This window comes from Ursus maritimus, unplaced genomic scaffold, assembly GCF_017311325.1.
Source record: "Ursus maritimus isolate PB19 unplaced genomic scaffold, ASM1731132v1 scaffold_1, whole genome shotgun sequence".
Taxonomy (NCBI): Eukaryota; Metazoa; Chordata; class Mammalia; order Carnivora; family Ursidae; genus Ursus; species Ursus maritimus.
In genome coordinates this window covers 50,740,510-50,756,324 of record NW_024423343.1, presented here as the reverse complement: position 1 = coordinate 50,756,324, position 15,815 = coordinate 50,740,510, and the positions used below count along the sequence as shown (strand labels likewise).

Below are 15,815 nucleotides of genomic sequence, written 5' to 3'. Positions count from 1 at the left end.
CTAGTACAAAAGGAAAAAGTCCCCACAAGAGACTACCCTCACTTCTGACACCAACTGCAAACTTAGGAGTTTCCCTCAGGCTTGATAACTTACTAGAAGGATAGCAAGAACTCACTGAAAACTATTATCGTTATATCTTATGTAAGAGAGGGAGAAGATACAGTTTAAAATCAGCCAAATGAAGAAGCAAATAGGGCAGAATCTAGAAGAAGCACCAAACGCAGAGCTTCTTTTGTTCTGCCCCTCTGGAGTCAGGATGCCTTACCCTCTTGCTATCAGTGTGTGACCATACACAGGGTGTATTGCAAGCAAGGGAAGCCCACTTGAGCCTCGGTGTCTACTGTGGGCACTATCATGAGGCCATGATTGATGACCATGTGGTTGATCTCAGTCTCTAGTCTCTAGCCTAGCTGGGCATGACCGAAAGGCCCCCTCTGCCCTAGATTGCATTGTTGGTTGTTCAGACATGGTCACCCCCTAATCCTAAATACTGTTGGGTCTGGCCCCTTCCCACCCTAAATCACTTTGTTAGACTATCCAGCATGATCTGAGGTCCCAAGGTAAACAAAGACAGTCCTATCAGGAGAGATTGTCTTCCAGAGTCTGAGGTTACCTACCAAAGGCCAACCCTTCTCTTTGGGCAAGGCCAAATTCTCTACATACTTGTTATTAATGGCAGCTAAAAACATTAAGATATAATTATCGATACACATTAATCCCTCAAGGATATTCAGGGCACTGTGTTCTTGTTATTGCAGGAACAATTGGATTGATGGAGTTAACACTTTGTGTTCTTGATAACCCATGGAGATTTCTGAGAACCAGTTCTCTTTACTGATTATATTTTTTCTGATTGTTAACCTTTTATGTAAATTGATGGTCCCAGCACAGAGGGCAATCCCATGGTAGAAACTATTGTCTTTTCTCTCTGCCACATTTTGTTTCCTCTGCTGGAGATGCTCTTCCTACTTATTTTTGCCTGGATAACTCTTGATTGCATTTCAAGGTTCAGATCAGAGGTGACTTCCTATAGGAAAGCATCCTTGACCGCGCCAGCACTGGGGAGACGCCGCATCTAGTGCTCTCACAGCACACTTGGCTTGCCTCTAGTCCCCACAAAAAGTGTGATGATATGACATGTTGTAACCTTCCCAGTTCTCTGGACTATGAGCTTCTTAGGGCAGAAATGGGTCCTATTTACCTTTGCATGTCTGGCATCTTTCATGACATATGACACAAAATAAGGGATCAGCAAATGATGGTTGAATGACTGCTGTGCTTTGAAACTTCGCTCCTCTGAAACTGAGCTACTGCTCTTAAAACACGTATGACTATACTGTCTTTTCTCTTTGATTATTTACTGAGAAGAGTCTTAGTCTCTCAGGCTCAAGGGGGGGTTCCTACAGATCCTAACATGCCCCCTCAGGCTTGAATCCTGTAGTGAACGGAGTTTAATATCAGTCTGGGACATGTTCATTGACCAGAATTTATGCCACCATTGTACATTAAAAGATTAAAAAAAACTGCACCTGGGCCTTTGCAGAGAAACTTCATCTTCCTCTCAGAAGGAATACGGCTGCACTAGTTCAAAGGTTGCAGAAGAGAGTCTCAAAATACAGTGCTTTACATCTCATGATGATATGGCGTTCAAAATTACCAGGACGTGAACATCCATGTGTAAGTCATATTGGTTTATTTACAGGCAAATGAAGAAATAGAAAAAATCCTGATATTCAGTTGCCTTGGAATTCTTTATTTTTTTCAAGTTCTTTGCCCATTTTTAATTTTTTAAAAGTTTTTGTTTAATTTCCAGTGAGTTAACATACAGCGTAATACGAGGTTCAAGTGTACAATATAGTGATTTGACAATTCCATACATCACCTCGTGTTCATCACTGGCACCTTCGTTTTCTCCATCACCTATTTAACCCATCCCCCATACCCACCTCCCTCCTGGTAACCATCAATTTGTTCTCTGTGTTAAAAGTCTGTTTCTTGGTTTGCCTCTCCCTCTCTCTCTTTTTCCCCTTTGCTCATTTGCTTTGTTACTTAAACTCCACATATGAGCGAAATCATATGGTACTTGTCTTTCTGTGAATGAGTTATTTCACTTAGCATAACACTCTCTAGCTCCATCCATGTCATTGCAAATGGCAAGATTTCATTATTTTTTATGGCTGAAAAATAATCCAGTGTGTGTGTGTATCACACTTTTTTTTTATTCATTCATTGATGGATATTTGGACTGTTTCCATAATTTGGCTATTGTAGATAATGCTATGATAAACATTGGGGTGCATGTATCCCTTTTGAATTAGTGTATTACTAATACCTAGTAGTGCAATTGCTGGATCATAGGCTAGTTCTATTTTTAACTTTTTGAGGAAACTCCATACCATTTTTCAGAGTGGCTATACCAGTTTGCATTCCCACCAATAGTGCAAGAGGGTTTCCCTTTTCCCACATCCTCACCAACACCTATTGTTTCTTGTGTTGTTGATTTTCATCACTTGAACAGGTGTGAGGTGATATCTCATTGCAGTTTTGATTTGGATTTTCCTGATGGTAAGTGATGTTGAGCATCTTTTCATGTGTCTGTTGACCATCTGTATGTCTTCTTTGGAAAAATGTCTATTCATGTCTTCTGCCCATTTTTAATTGTATTATTTGTTTTGGGGGCTGTTATTTTATAAGTTCTTATGTTTGAATTCTAACCCTTTATCAGATAAGTCATTTGCAAATATCTTCTCTCATTCTGTAGGTTGTCTTTTAGTTTTGTGGATTTTTTTCCTTCTCTGTGGAAAGGCTTTTTATTTTGATATAATCCCAACAGTTTATTTTTGATTTTGTTTCCCTTGCTTCGGGAGATGTATCTAGAAAGAAATTGCTATAGCGGATGTCAAAGAGGTTACTGCCTGTTTTCCAAGATTTTTATGGTTTCGGGTCTCAGATTTAAGTCTTTAATCAATTTTGAATTCATTTTTGTGTATGGTATAAGAAAGTGGTCCAATTTCATTCTTTTGCATGTTGCTTTCCAGTTTTCCCAGCACCATCTGTTGAAGAGACTTTTTCCAATTGGATATTCTTTCCTGCTTTGTCAAAGATTAATTGACCATGTAACTGGGGATTCTTTTCTGGGTTTTCTGTTCTGTTCTATTGATCTATGTGTCTATTTTTGTGCCAGTACCATACTGTTTTGATGACTACAGCTTTGTAATATAGCTTGAAGTCTGGAATCATGACGCCTCCAGCTTTGCTTTTTTCTTTTTCAAGATTGCTTTGGTTATTCAGGGTCTTTTGTGGTTCTATAGAAATTTTAGAATTGTTCATTCTAGTTCTGAAAAATGCTATTGGTATTTTGATAGAGATTGCATTAAATGTGTAGCTTGCTTTGGGTGGTATAGATATTTTTAAAATATTTATTTTTCCAATCCATGAGCATGCAGTGTCTTTCCACTTCTTTGTGTCATCTTCAATTTCTTCCATCACTGTTTTATAGTTCTCAGAGTATAGGTCTTTCACCTCTTTGGTTAGGTTTATTCCTAGGTTTCTTACTGGTTTTTGGTGTAATTGTAAATGGGATTGATTCCTTAATTTCTCTTTCTGCTGCTTCATTGTTGGTGTATAGAAATAGATTTCTGTATGTTGATTTTGTATCCTGTGACTTAACTTGCTTGCAACTTCTAGGGGTTTTCTGGTGGAGTCTTTTGGGTTTCCTATGTAGAGTATCATGTCATCTGTGAATAGTGAGAGTTTGACTTCTTCCTTGCCAATATGGATGCCTTTTATTTCTTTTTGTTGTCTGATTGCTGTGGCTAGGACTTCCAGTATTATGTTGAATAAAAAGGGTGAGAGTGGACATACCTGTCTTGTTCCCGACTGTAGAGGAAAAGCTCTCAGTTTTTCCCCACTGAGGATGATATTAGCTGTGGGTTTTTCATATATGATCTTTATTACATTGAGGTATGTTCCCTCTAAACCTACTTTGTTGAGAATTTTTATCATGGGTGGATGTTGTACTTTGTTCAGTGCTTTTTCTGCATCTATTGAAAGGATCATATGGTTCTTATCCTTTCTTTTATTAATGTGATGTATCATGTTGATTGATTTGTGAATATTGAACCAACCTTGCAACCCAAGAATAAATCCCACTTGATCATGGTGAATGATATATTTAAGATATTGTTGGATTTGGTTTGCTACTATTTTATTGAGGATTTTTGTATCTATTTTCATCAGGGATATTGGCCTATAGTTTCTTTTCTAGTGGTGTCTTTATCTGGTTTTGGTATCAGTAAAACTGGCCTCATAGAATGAATTTGGAAGCTTTCCTTCCATTTCTATTTTTTTGAATAGTTGGAAAAGAATAGGTATTTTAACTCTTTTTTAAATGTTTGCTGGAATTTCCCTGTGAAGCCATCTGGCCCTGGACTTTTGTCTCTTGGGAGATTTTTGATTACTGATTCTGTTTCTTTGCTGGTAATTGGTCTGTTCAAATTTCCTATTTCTTCCATTTTCAGTTTTGGTAATTTATCCATTTCTTCTAGGTTGTCCAATTTGTTGCCGTAGAGTTTTTCATAATAGTCTCATAATTAATTGCTTGTATTTCTGTGATGTTGGTTGGGTTTTTATGGTCTTATTTGTGACTGGATCCTTTTTCTTTTTGTTAAGTCTGGCTAGAGGTTTATCAATTTTATTTTTTTCAAAGAATCAGCTCCTGGTTTCATTGATCTGTTATTTTTTGGGGTTTTGTTTTGTTTCAGTATCATTTATTTCTCCTCTAATCTTTATTATTTCCTTCTTTCTGCTGGCTTTAGGCTTTGCTTGTTCTTTTTCTAGCTCCTTTAGGTGTACAGTTAGGTTGCATATTTGAGATTTTTCCTGTTTCTTGAGGCAGTCCTGTATTGCTGTATCTTTCCCTCTTAGGACTGCTTTTGCTGCATCCCAAAGGTTTTGGACTGTTGTATTTTCATTTTCGTTCATTTCCATGTATTTTTAAAATTTCTTCTGTGATTTCCTGCTTGACCCATTCGTTGTTTAGTAGCATATTGTTTAACCTCCATGTACTTGTGGTTTTTCCTGATTTTTTTCTTGTGGTTGACTTTGAATTTCTTAGCATTGTGGTCAGAAAAGGTGCATGGTATGACTTCAGGCCTTTTTTATTTGTTGAGGTCTGTTTTGTGCTCTAATATGTGATTTATTCTGGAGAATGTTCCATGTGCACTTCAAAAGAATGTATATTCTGGTGGTTTAGGATGGAATGTTCTGAGTATAGCTGTTAAATCCATCTGGTCCAATGTGTCACTCAAGACCGTTGTTTCCTTGTTTATTTTCTCTTTAGATGATGTGTCCATTGATGTTAATGTCTCCTATGATGGTTGTATTAGTATCAACTAGTTCCTTTATGTTTGTTATTAATTGTTTTATGTATTTGGGTGCTCCCATGTTGCATGTTTGGGTGCATAAATATTTACAATTGTTATATCTTGTTGGACTGTCCCCTTTATGATTATATAGTGCCCTTCTGTTTCTTTCTGCAGTCTTTGTTTTAAAATCTAGTTTGTCCAATATAAGTATTGTTACTCTGCTTTTCTTTAGACATCCATTTGCATGATAATTGTTTCTCTATTCCCTCGCTTTCAATCTGCAGGTGTCTTTAGGTCTAAAATGAGTATCTAGTAAGCAACATATAGATAGGTCTTTTTTTTAAAAGCCATTTTGACACCTTATGTCTTTTGATTGGAGTGTTTAATCAATTTAAATTCAAAGTAATTATTGATAGACATGTGTTTACTGCCATTTTATTACTTGTTTTGTGGTTGTTTCTGGAGATTGTCTCTGATCCTTTCTTCTCTTTCTTTCATGTTTTGCTGATTTTCTTTAGTGATATATTTGGATTTCTTTCCCTTTATTCTCTGCATGTTTATTATTATTATTATTTTTGGTGTGTGAGTACCTTGACTTTTATACAAACATTCATTTTTACTGCTTTTGTGTTTCCTGCCTTTATACTTTCACTTTTGGTCTCTCCTTTCCCCTTTAATATTTCCTGCAGGACTGGTTTGGTGGTCATGAGATCCTTTAGTTTTTGGGAGACTCTTTATCTCTTCCTCTATTCTGAATGGAAGTCTTGCTGGATAGAGTATTCTTGGCTGCAGATTTTTCCCATTCGGCACGTTGAATATATCATGCCACTTTCTTCTGGCTTGTCAAGTTTCTGTTGAAAGATCTCCAGCTAACCATATGCGTTTCCCCTTGTAAGTTAACTTCTTTTGTCTTGTTGCTTTTAAGATTTTTCTTTATCATTATATTTTGCAAATTTAATTACAATATGTTTTGGTGTTAGCCTGCTTTTGTTGATTTTGATGGGAGTTCTATGTGCCTCCTAGATCTGGATATCTGTTTCCTTCCCCAGATTAGGGAAGTTTTCAGCTATTATTTCTTCAAATAAATTTTCTACCCTCTTTTCTCTTTCTTCTTCTTTTTTTTTTTTTTAAAGATTATTTATTTGACAGAGATAGAGACAGACAGCGAGAGAGGGAACACAAGCAGGGGGAGTGGGAGAGGAAGAAGCAGGCTCATAGTGGCGGAGCCTGATGTGGGGCTCGATCCCATAACGCCGGGATCACGCCCTGAGCCGAAGGCAGACGCTTAACCGCTGTGCCACCCAGGTGCCCCTCTTTCTTCTTCTTCTAAGATTCCTACAGTATGACTGTTATTACATTTGATGGAGTCAGTGAGTTCCCTAAGTCTATTTTCAATCTGCATATTTCCTCTTTCTTTCTTCTTTCCAGCTCCATTGCTTTCCATTACTTTGTCTTCTAGGTCATTCATTCATTCTGCTTTTTCCAGCCTGCTGTTCATTGTGTCAATCCTGTTTCTAATCCTGTTTATTGCATACTTCATCTGTGATAGATTCTTTTTAAACTCTTTTATCTCTGTGGTAACAGTCTCACTGATGTATTCTGTTCTTTTCTCAATCCCAGTGCATATCCTGCTAATAGTTGCTTTAAATTCTCCATTAGGCATTTTACTTATATCTGTTTTACTTAGGTCTCTGGCCATGGCCATATCTTGTTCTTTCATTTGGAATAAATTCCTCTGTGTTCACATTTTGTCTAAGTCTCTGCCTTCTTCTCTGTGTTAGAAAAGCCAGTTATGGGGCGCCTGGGTGGCACAGCGGTTAAGCGTCTGCCTTCGGCTCAAGGCATGATCCCAGCGTTGTGGGATCGAGCCCCACATCAGGCTCCTCTGCTATGAGCCTGCTTCTTCCTCTCCCACTCTCTCTGCTTGTGTTCCCTCTGTCACTGGCTGTCTCTATCTCTGTCAAATAAATAAATAATATCTTAAAAAAAAAAAAAAAGGCCAGTTATGTTTCCTGCTCCTGAAAGTAATGGCCTTATGAAGAAGAGGTCATATAGCCCCCAGGACCTGGTACTTCAGGAAGTGTCTCCAGTCTGTGCTGTGTGCACTCTGCTGTTGTGTTCTGGCTGTTCTATTCTTCAGGCCAGTTGTCTGCAGAGGCTCTCCTTGCCTGCTGTGGGCAGTATTTGGCCCCTGGCCTGAATGTGGTGAGTTTAGGTGTGCTCTGGTCTGCTTGTGAAACAAGAACTGTCACCACCTCCACCAGAACTGAGGGCCTACAAAACTCTGGTCAGGAGATGTAGTGTGGGCAGGGTTTGTGCTGGTATTCTGGGAAAGGTCTGCTGTGCTGGGACTGAGGCAAGCATGACTGAGAAGGGCAGTCCCACCAGAGCCCAGGGGGGTGGAGTGTGGTATAAACAAGTGAGGCAGCCAGTGTCTATGCTGAGTTGCTTCCCTCCGCAGGTGGCTCTGTGTTTATGCTGAGGTGCAGAGGAGGGAAATGGCACTGGCCAGCTCCTTTGTTTCTGGAGAGACATCTGTGTGAACACTGCCTCTCAGGGTTGTGCTCTGAGAAGAGTGAATAATCTCCACACTGTGTGCCACAGGCATTGCTCAGATTGTTGTTTCCATGCTGTCTGTCCTGGATTATTTGCCTGCCTTCTCTCCAGGAGCAGCACAGTGCCCTCTGGGCTCTATCCCAGCCAAGCTTGCCGACCTTTAAAACTCCAGGCTTTATGCTCCACTTGTAAGAACTCACGAAGCCAATGGCTTCAGGGAAACATTCTCTTTTTGTGTTCCTTATTTACATAAGAAACATGTTGCCCTTCTCTGTAACCGTGGCTCACTCCCCACAGCAGCACCCACAATCCATTTCTCCCCTAAACCATGTCTCCTACTTCCTACCTTCCTTGATGTAGCCTCTTCTCTCCCTTCAGTTGTGGAGTTTGTTCTGTCAGTGTTCATGTCAATTTCTGGGGTATTTAGGATGATGTGATAGTTATCTAGTTGTGTTCTTGGGATGGTGAGCCTAGGGTGCTATTCCATTGTTATATTTGTGTTCTCTTCTGGAATTCTTGTATTTGAAAGTAAAGCGGGATACATGTTTCTTCATTTTATTTAAAATGAATTATAGTGGAAGTGCTTTTTTAACAAAATGTTCTGCCCTTTCATATCTAATATGGTACAAATAATAGTAAAATAAAGTTTATAGGTCCTGATGATCACATAATTCCAGAGCTAAGAGAACACATGTCTCTAGAATATAGCGAACCAGGGCAACCAGCGTATACTTTTAGGTGCCAACCTTGCACTTGCACTTGCACTAGCCAGAGATAAGTGTCCCCTTAAATTTTGTGCCTTGTGCACCTTGCCTGCCTGAGCCTTGTCTTGGCCCTGAATATGTCCTTATGAAATATGTGGCCTTGGAAGTGGAAATTATTCTCTCTAAACCTCAGTTTCCTCATAAAGAGATGATGGCATCTTGAGAGTTTTAATTTAATGACAGTGTGCAGGATGAGGGGGAATATAAAAACAGAGGACCAATAGATAAGTTTTGAAGAATCATAAACTTATAAAGTAATAAATGATAAACTAACCTGATAAACTTATTTTAATTCTTTCATTTTATTGAGGAGGATCTTACTCAAGAGAATGCAAAGACTTATCCAAGGCTATTAATCTGTTTTGAGCAGAGCCAATGCTGGAGATGTTTCCAGGATTCTGTTCAGTGTTCTCTCCATTATAGCCCACTTACTAGACAGCATAGTGAAATAGCTTGGAGACTCTGGGAACACAGACTCTGGGAACTTAGATAAGGAAGAGAATAATGCCATCAACTGAAATAAGCAATGAAAGTTGGTAGGAAAGATGGTGAGTTAACAAAGGATTGGAGTAGAAAAAACATACTTAAGCTATGATGTGAAAGATTTAGATAATATGTGACAAAGAACTTTCTGTGAAGGAAGCCTGCTAGGGGTTTGTAATAGGATATTTAGGCAAACTGAGAACATTTTTCTATGATGATCTTTAAAAGTAGGCTAGTTTTGGGGAGATGGTTTAAGTGTAGCATTGCCTGTAAGCAAGAATTTGTATGCAGTAATTCCTCAAGCTCCATCTGAAGCCTGCGATTCTTTGAAGTTTTTAGATTTAGTGCACTTGGCTTGTAAAATGGATTTTGGATATGGGACATAAAATATGAAGGATTTGAAATGACCCTTTAAATGGGAGAGGAATCAGCTATGCTGTATCAGAGGGGTTACTCTGGTGTAACCTTTTCAAGTCCTGCAGGCTGTAGTGCTTTTAAAGACCCAAGAGTCTGAAACTTCATCCTTCTACTGGCTCTTTGTAGCTAGAGTTGTCTCTCAAAGCAGTTACAGAGAAGGAAGACTGCTTTATCAAGAGGCAGCATCTGCACCAGAAAACTAGGAAGGTTCTTGAGCTGAGTTTTCATGAGCAAAAAGGGAAGATGAGCCTGACCGAGTGGTTGTCTCAACAGTTTCCTGTTGAAGACAATCTATAACCTGAAAAAGTTAACATCTTTTTAGTTTTCTGGCTCAAGTGGTAAATGGTTATATTTTCATCATTGGTGGTTTTCTTCAAACATAACCATGGACTCAAAATACTTTTACCAAAAAAGATTTTAAGGAAAATATTATATTTCAGTCTGTATTATTGTGAGAGAAATCAGAGTGACCAAAAATAATGTTTCAAAATCCTACTTTGAACTTGTCTTAGGCTGAGACCCAGAAAAGTAATTTTTACTATGGAAATATGTGAGTCTTGGTGAACTAGACCAAATAAAGTTGCTGTATTTCAGTAGAGTTTGTTTTGTTTTTGTTTTTTAACAGCATCTTGATGAGAGAGAATGTGGGGGCTACTAACTAATCCACTAACTACAGTGATGGGTAGTACTCATGAAGAATGGGTTCAGATCTATGGTCTCTTCTTTATGGTACACAGATTTTATTTCAGTGACTATTACAAAGTAGTCAGAAGGACATGGGCCAGAAATTATTAATATTATTAATTTAGGCATCCTAGAGACACATTGGCAGCAATTATTTTTTGTAGCTATGTAGCTGTGTGATCCCAGGAAAGCCCTCATTGAAATTGGTCATTTGGGGATGGTGACTGCCCTCAGTATCCATCTATTTGGATAGGATGGAGACAGTCTATAGGAATAAAGTTTTGCGTGCTGTATCTTGGGACCATAGAGGAAGGTGGTGCTGAAATGATGACAATATTACGGGATACATTCACAAGCCCAGTCTATGGGTAAGTGTCAGCTTCTGCAGCTTTGAAGGGACTAAAGAGGAAGGCAGAGCCATTTTGGTACCGGGAAGGTTTTGTGAGCAATTGCAAGCAGGAATTTTGATATAGAGAAATCTTTCAGCCAAATGGTGACATACTGCAAATGAATTAGAACTATTCTTTTTTTGTAGTATTAATTAGTTCATATTCTTGATTGATAGTCTCTGCCCATTTCATAGAGAAATGTTGGATCAAACTCTTGATGAGAAGTTATGCAAGTTTTGTCACATCCATCCTTTTAGTAGTGTTGGAAAGAAAATTTATTATTTATTCATTTATCATGTATTTTTAGCTGGATTCCAGAGTATAAATGAGGGACAATGAGAAATGAAGACAAAGGGATAAGAGTAAATTATGATGGACCCTTAGGTGACGTGCCAATGAAAGTAGATTTTATTTGTAAGACATGGGGAATAATTGAAGGATTAAGAGAAGCATTGAGAGCAAAGGTGAAACAGTAGAGGTCTGTTAGCTTTATACAGCCTTCAAGTTATGCCCGGATAGTGTTTTAAAATATAACATCCAGGAAGAGTGATGCTGGGTTGAATACAAGCTGTTTTGTACCTATTGTGTCATACCTGGTGCATTACCCATATATATGTTTATTGCACAGCCCATAGACATTAGTGTTTGCAATTCTTGATCTAGAAGTGTGTCTTCAAACACTGTATAAGAACACTGTACCTTTACCTTACATAAATATTACCAGGTCTGACCAACCTATAAGTTCAGATAAATTCTCATTAACTTTAATGCTAAATAATTATAGTTCTTCCAAACGGAGGGTTGATGGAGGGAGACAGGTGGGGTCTGGCCTAGATAGGTGATGGGTATTAAGGAGGGCACTTATTGTGATGAGCACTGGCTGTTGTACGTAACGATGAATCACTGATTTCTAGTGCTGAAACCAATATTGCACTGTATGTTAACTAACTAGAATTTAAATAAAAATTTGACAGGAAAAAAAGTAATTATGGTTCTTGTATATTCATGACTACCCATCTTCAGCCCACTTATTTCTGAAAAATCTCCACAATGTCTCATATGTCCAAGAGGGAAAAAAAAAGCCTGCTCATGTTTGTTAGCGTGCTGCCAGCAAGTCACTTGAGGTAGGGATTGCATTATAACCACTGCAGTTGATGCCTTTCTGGGAAAGCAGCTTTCCTGCTCTCCGCTGACCTCAAGGGTGCTGATCACTGCTTGGCCGGTGCTCTGCAGGCCTCACCAGATGTGGCCACTCTCATTCAGACCAGTGGTGGGGTGGTTTCTTTTTCCATATTAATTGCAAATTTTTATTTAGGTGCCAGAACCTATAATCTCAGAGATTTACTGGACAATAGCAGCATTAGCTCTGAATCAAATTTTTTTTTGTCCGTATGTGTTGCAAAACCCATCCTTAGAACTGTCTGGCAACATGACACCAGGGCGTCACATTATTTATCACTTTTTTCTGGTTTTCCCTAGGTTCTTCCCATCCTCAGCTCCCACATACTTCATATTTCCTCGTTCCAGTGAAAAAGTACAAAAGCTTGAATGCATTTCCACTTGTCCAAATGGGCCCTCAGTGTGGAAGATGACTTTAGTCTCTCAAACAGGTAAGGGAAATCACTTTTGAAGTAGCAAGACACAGTACTAGATTAATATTACTTAGGGTAAGTAACCAAACTGCATTTATTTTCATGTTTTTATAGTTTGAACGTATACCCATAATCACATCAGTATAAATCTACCCACAAGCACAATCTTTGTAGAACCTGTTTTAAAGTTTGGGACTCTTCTTTACCTACTCTAGTAAATTCTATCTAAATACTCCTTTCCCGCTAGCTTTGGTTTACTGATACCACGATGGTCGAGCTAATCTCTGCTCAACTCTTTCCTCTCTAGTACACGAGAGTTAAAGAACCCATGTCATTCTTGCCTTCTGATGCCTTTTCCCATCTTCTCCAAACTTGTCACAACTCAATTCAGTACTTCTGTCTGTGAATCTTTTCTTGCTTAATTATGTCTTGTTTTAATCACTGCCATTATATTAGTCCATCACTTTCTGAAATGTTTTTTATGGAGAACTGTTTTCTTGAAAGATATTAATAAGTATTCTTTTGGAGGGGTAGGGGAAAGAAATTTGTGGTCAGCTAAATTTGGGTAATTCTGCTCCCTCTATCCACCTTTCTCAGTGCACTTGAATGTATTAAATGTTCTAAGAAGTTTTTCAATAAAGAAACTAGTTTTGTATCCAGTGTTATTAATATGTGCTCCAATGCTTATGTTACATTTCTTACATATTGCAGCTTTGTTAAACTACAAATTTCTTAGTAAATAAATCTCCTCAATTTCTGTGATAACTCTCCTTAGTACCTGATTCAATACTGTGTATAATTTAGCTAAACTTACATGTGATAAACTAGACATCATGTTAGGTCCTGCAAGTTCAAAGATGAATAATTTTTGTAAAGATTTATGGAATAACAAGTAGCTCTCAATGAATAGTATATTGCTGATATTTAGCATTTATTGAATTATGGTAGCCTTGGAGTTTGATTTTCAATTCTAACTGCGACAGTTTATGTTTTATTTCTCTGTTCCCATTTAAGAATCTATAAATCCTTTTCCCCCTGTTGTTATTATGCAAGTATGAAAAGACTTTTAAAGATATTTGAAAACCAAGGTAAAATTACCAAAATGTTACACAGGGATTTAAACTTTTGAATAAGTAAAATAAATTTACTTATTCTTTGGAATCTAATATTTTCTTAAGTTAGAACATTTCTAACAAGAGGAATCAAGGGATGGTGAAATATCCAAGCAAGACTTTAAAATAGCATTGCTAAAACACTGATATACCCAAAGCAGAAAGCGAGAGGAGCTATAGATAATGGCAGGCAGAGGCGAATGAAATATTTTGTTTCATTGCTGGTAAAGATGTACGGGTGCTATTGTGGTTATGGAAGGAGTTTGGGCTCAGTGGATGGTGCACATCAGTGCTAATTTCTTTTTTTCTTTTATACGATTTATTTATTTATTTTTAGCGGGGAGGGGTAAAGGGAGAGAATCTATCAAGCACACTCCCTGCTGAGCGCAGAGCCCAACTGCTGGGCTCAATCCCATAACCCGTGATATCATGACCTGAGCCAAAACCAAGAGTTGGACTTTCAACCAACTGAGCCACCCAGGTGCCCCACCAGTGCTAATTTCTAATACTCCAAAGATTAATAGCTTTTGGACCCAAGTGGTAGACAGAGTTCAAAGGGACCCCTTATTACTGAAGAATTTGCAGTAGTGTTTGGAGTATTTAATCTATTTGGAGCTAAAAGAATTATGGCCACAAATGAAATAGCTCTTGGTTATTCTGTGGTTCAGTGAACACTTGTTGGATCTTTATTTGTTGTCATCAGTGTGTTAGGCTCCATAGTGGTGGTGGTGGTTGTGGTGGTCATTACAAGTAAGCAATGTATTCTGAAGAGCGATGGATATATACATTATATATGGAAAGCTTAAAAATATGACATGATAAATTATGGAAAAAACGTTAGTATTACCTGATTGAGGAAAACACAACAAAATGTTCAAAAACATCCTGAAGAGTGAACTGGGTTTGCTGTAATTCATTTCGGGGGATGAAGAGCTCCTAGATAAAATGTTAAGACACACACACACACACACACACACACACACACACACACAATAAATAATAGTTTGAGGAGGTGAAGGGAAACAAATATTAAGGTTAAAATCTTGGCAAGTCAATGCACAGGTTATGTTACAGGGAAAAGTTGAAGAAGAAACTACTTCCAGAGTCAGATAAGGGTCTTGTCATAAAATATGTACTCTGACCTTTTCATGCAGCAGAACCTTCCCACATTCTACAGAATGACACCAATCTTTGGCATTAGCTTTAGGGGAAAAAACTGTGGTCTCCATGGCAAGTCACAAGATATGTTAAGATTCTTACAACCCACCAACTTCTACATGTTTCTAATATACCAAGAAGAAAATGATACCACTGAGAAAAATATATAGAATGTATTTTTTGTAAATTTCTGTTCAAACAGAAAGATGGTTTGCGTTTACAGACAGAATTGAAAAAAAAAATTTTCTTCCTGCTTTTGAAAGTCAGGAGTTTGGATTAGAAAGATGAATAAGGAAAGTAAAACACTGACTTCACAAATAATGTTGAAGAACATAATTTTTTTGATACCATTGCTTGTGATGAAAAACACATGGGTCTGTCAAGAGGAGGAAACATCTCATTGCAGCATGAGGGGCTGTCAAGATGATGTCAGATTGGAAAAGAGAATTTAAACTAAAATTTGAGAGGGTTTTGGCATAAGAAAAGCAAAAGGAGGAAAGGTGCCAAGTATTTCTTAGGAAAACTAAGAGAAACTATTATCAGAGCCTCAGATACCTATGCTCCAATTCCCAAAATAGAATCACTTACCAAAATAAGAAAAATATTTCAGAAGAATGCTACCACCTGGCTGTCCTCAAGGACTGTCCCTGCTTGGAACTCCTCCTTGCTGCGCACCGCAAGTTTGAGTCTCACTGCTTATGGATGCTAACATGGGCCTCTCGTGCCTTTTTTGGAGGGTTTCACTTAAACATCTGCCCATGTCCTCTGGAACCATGATGAAGTTAGTTTCATTTCTTACTCCTGGGTCTACCTTGTTCCAGCATCTTCCTTTTTCAAAGGAAGTTTTGGCAAGTCCAATACCATATTGCTCTTATATTTATGAATCAAACATATTAAGTCAATATGTATTTTAATAAAAACTTTAGAGAGATTCTTTACTACGATCATACTTGTAATTTTGTGTCCTGTGCAAAGAACGTGGGTATGATTAATTTAAAACTGAGACCAGTAGATGTTTCTGCCTTTAAGGATAGTCCCTAATAATCTGCCAGTGGCTAATTACTGGGAACAATGTAAAGAAGATGTTTTCTGGCCTTTCCTAGGTGGTGAGGAGGGGAGTCCTTTGATCTGTGAAGGAAAGAGTATAGGAGCTAGTGGTGATGCTAGGGGAGGAAGAGATACAAGGACAGAGCTAAATTGTATTTTTGTGTTATAATTGTTCTAACCCAGATACAAGGACAGAGCTAAATTGTATTTTTGTGTTATAATTGTTACTTATGTCAAAAGGTATGTA

General features: G+C 38.0%; 1 long non-coding RNA gene across 4 annotated transcripts in view; it reads left to right on the top strand.

Moving 5' to 3' along the window:
• Positions 1–15,815, top strand: part of LOC103659634 — a 134,739-nt gene that overhangs the window by 77,772 nt on the left and 41,152 nt on the right. For all 4 annotated transcript variants that reach the window (XR_005838246.1, XR_005838244.1, XR_005838242.1 and 1 more), the window contains exon 2: positions 12,139–12,269. This is a non-coding gene — a long non-coding RNA (uncharacterized LOC103659634). The remainder of the gene's footprint in view (positions 1–12,138; positions 12,270–15,815) is intronic.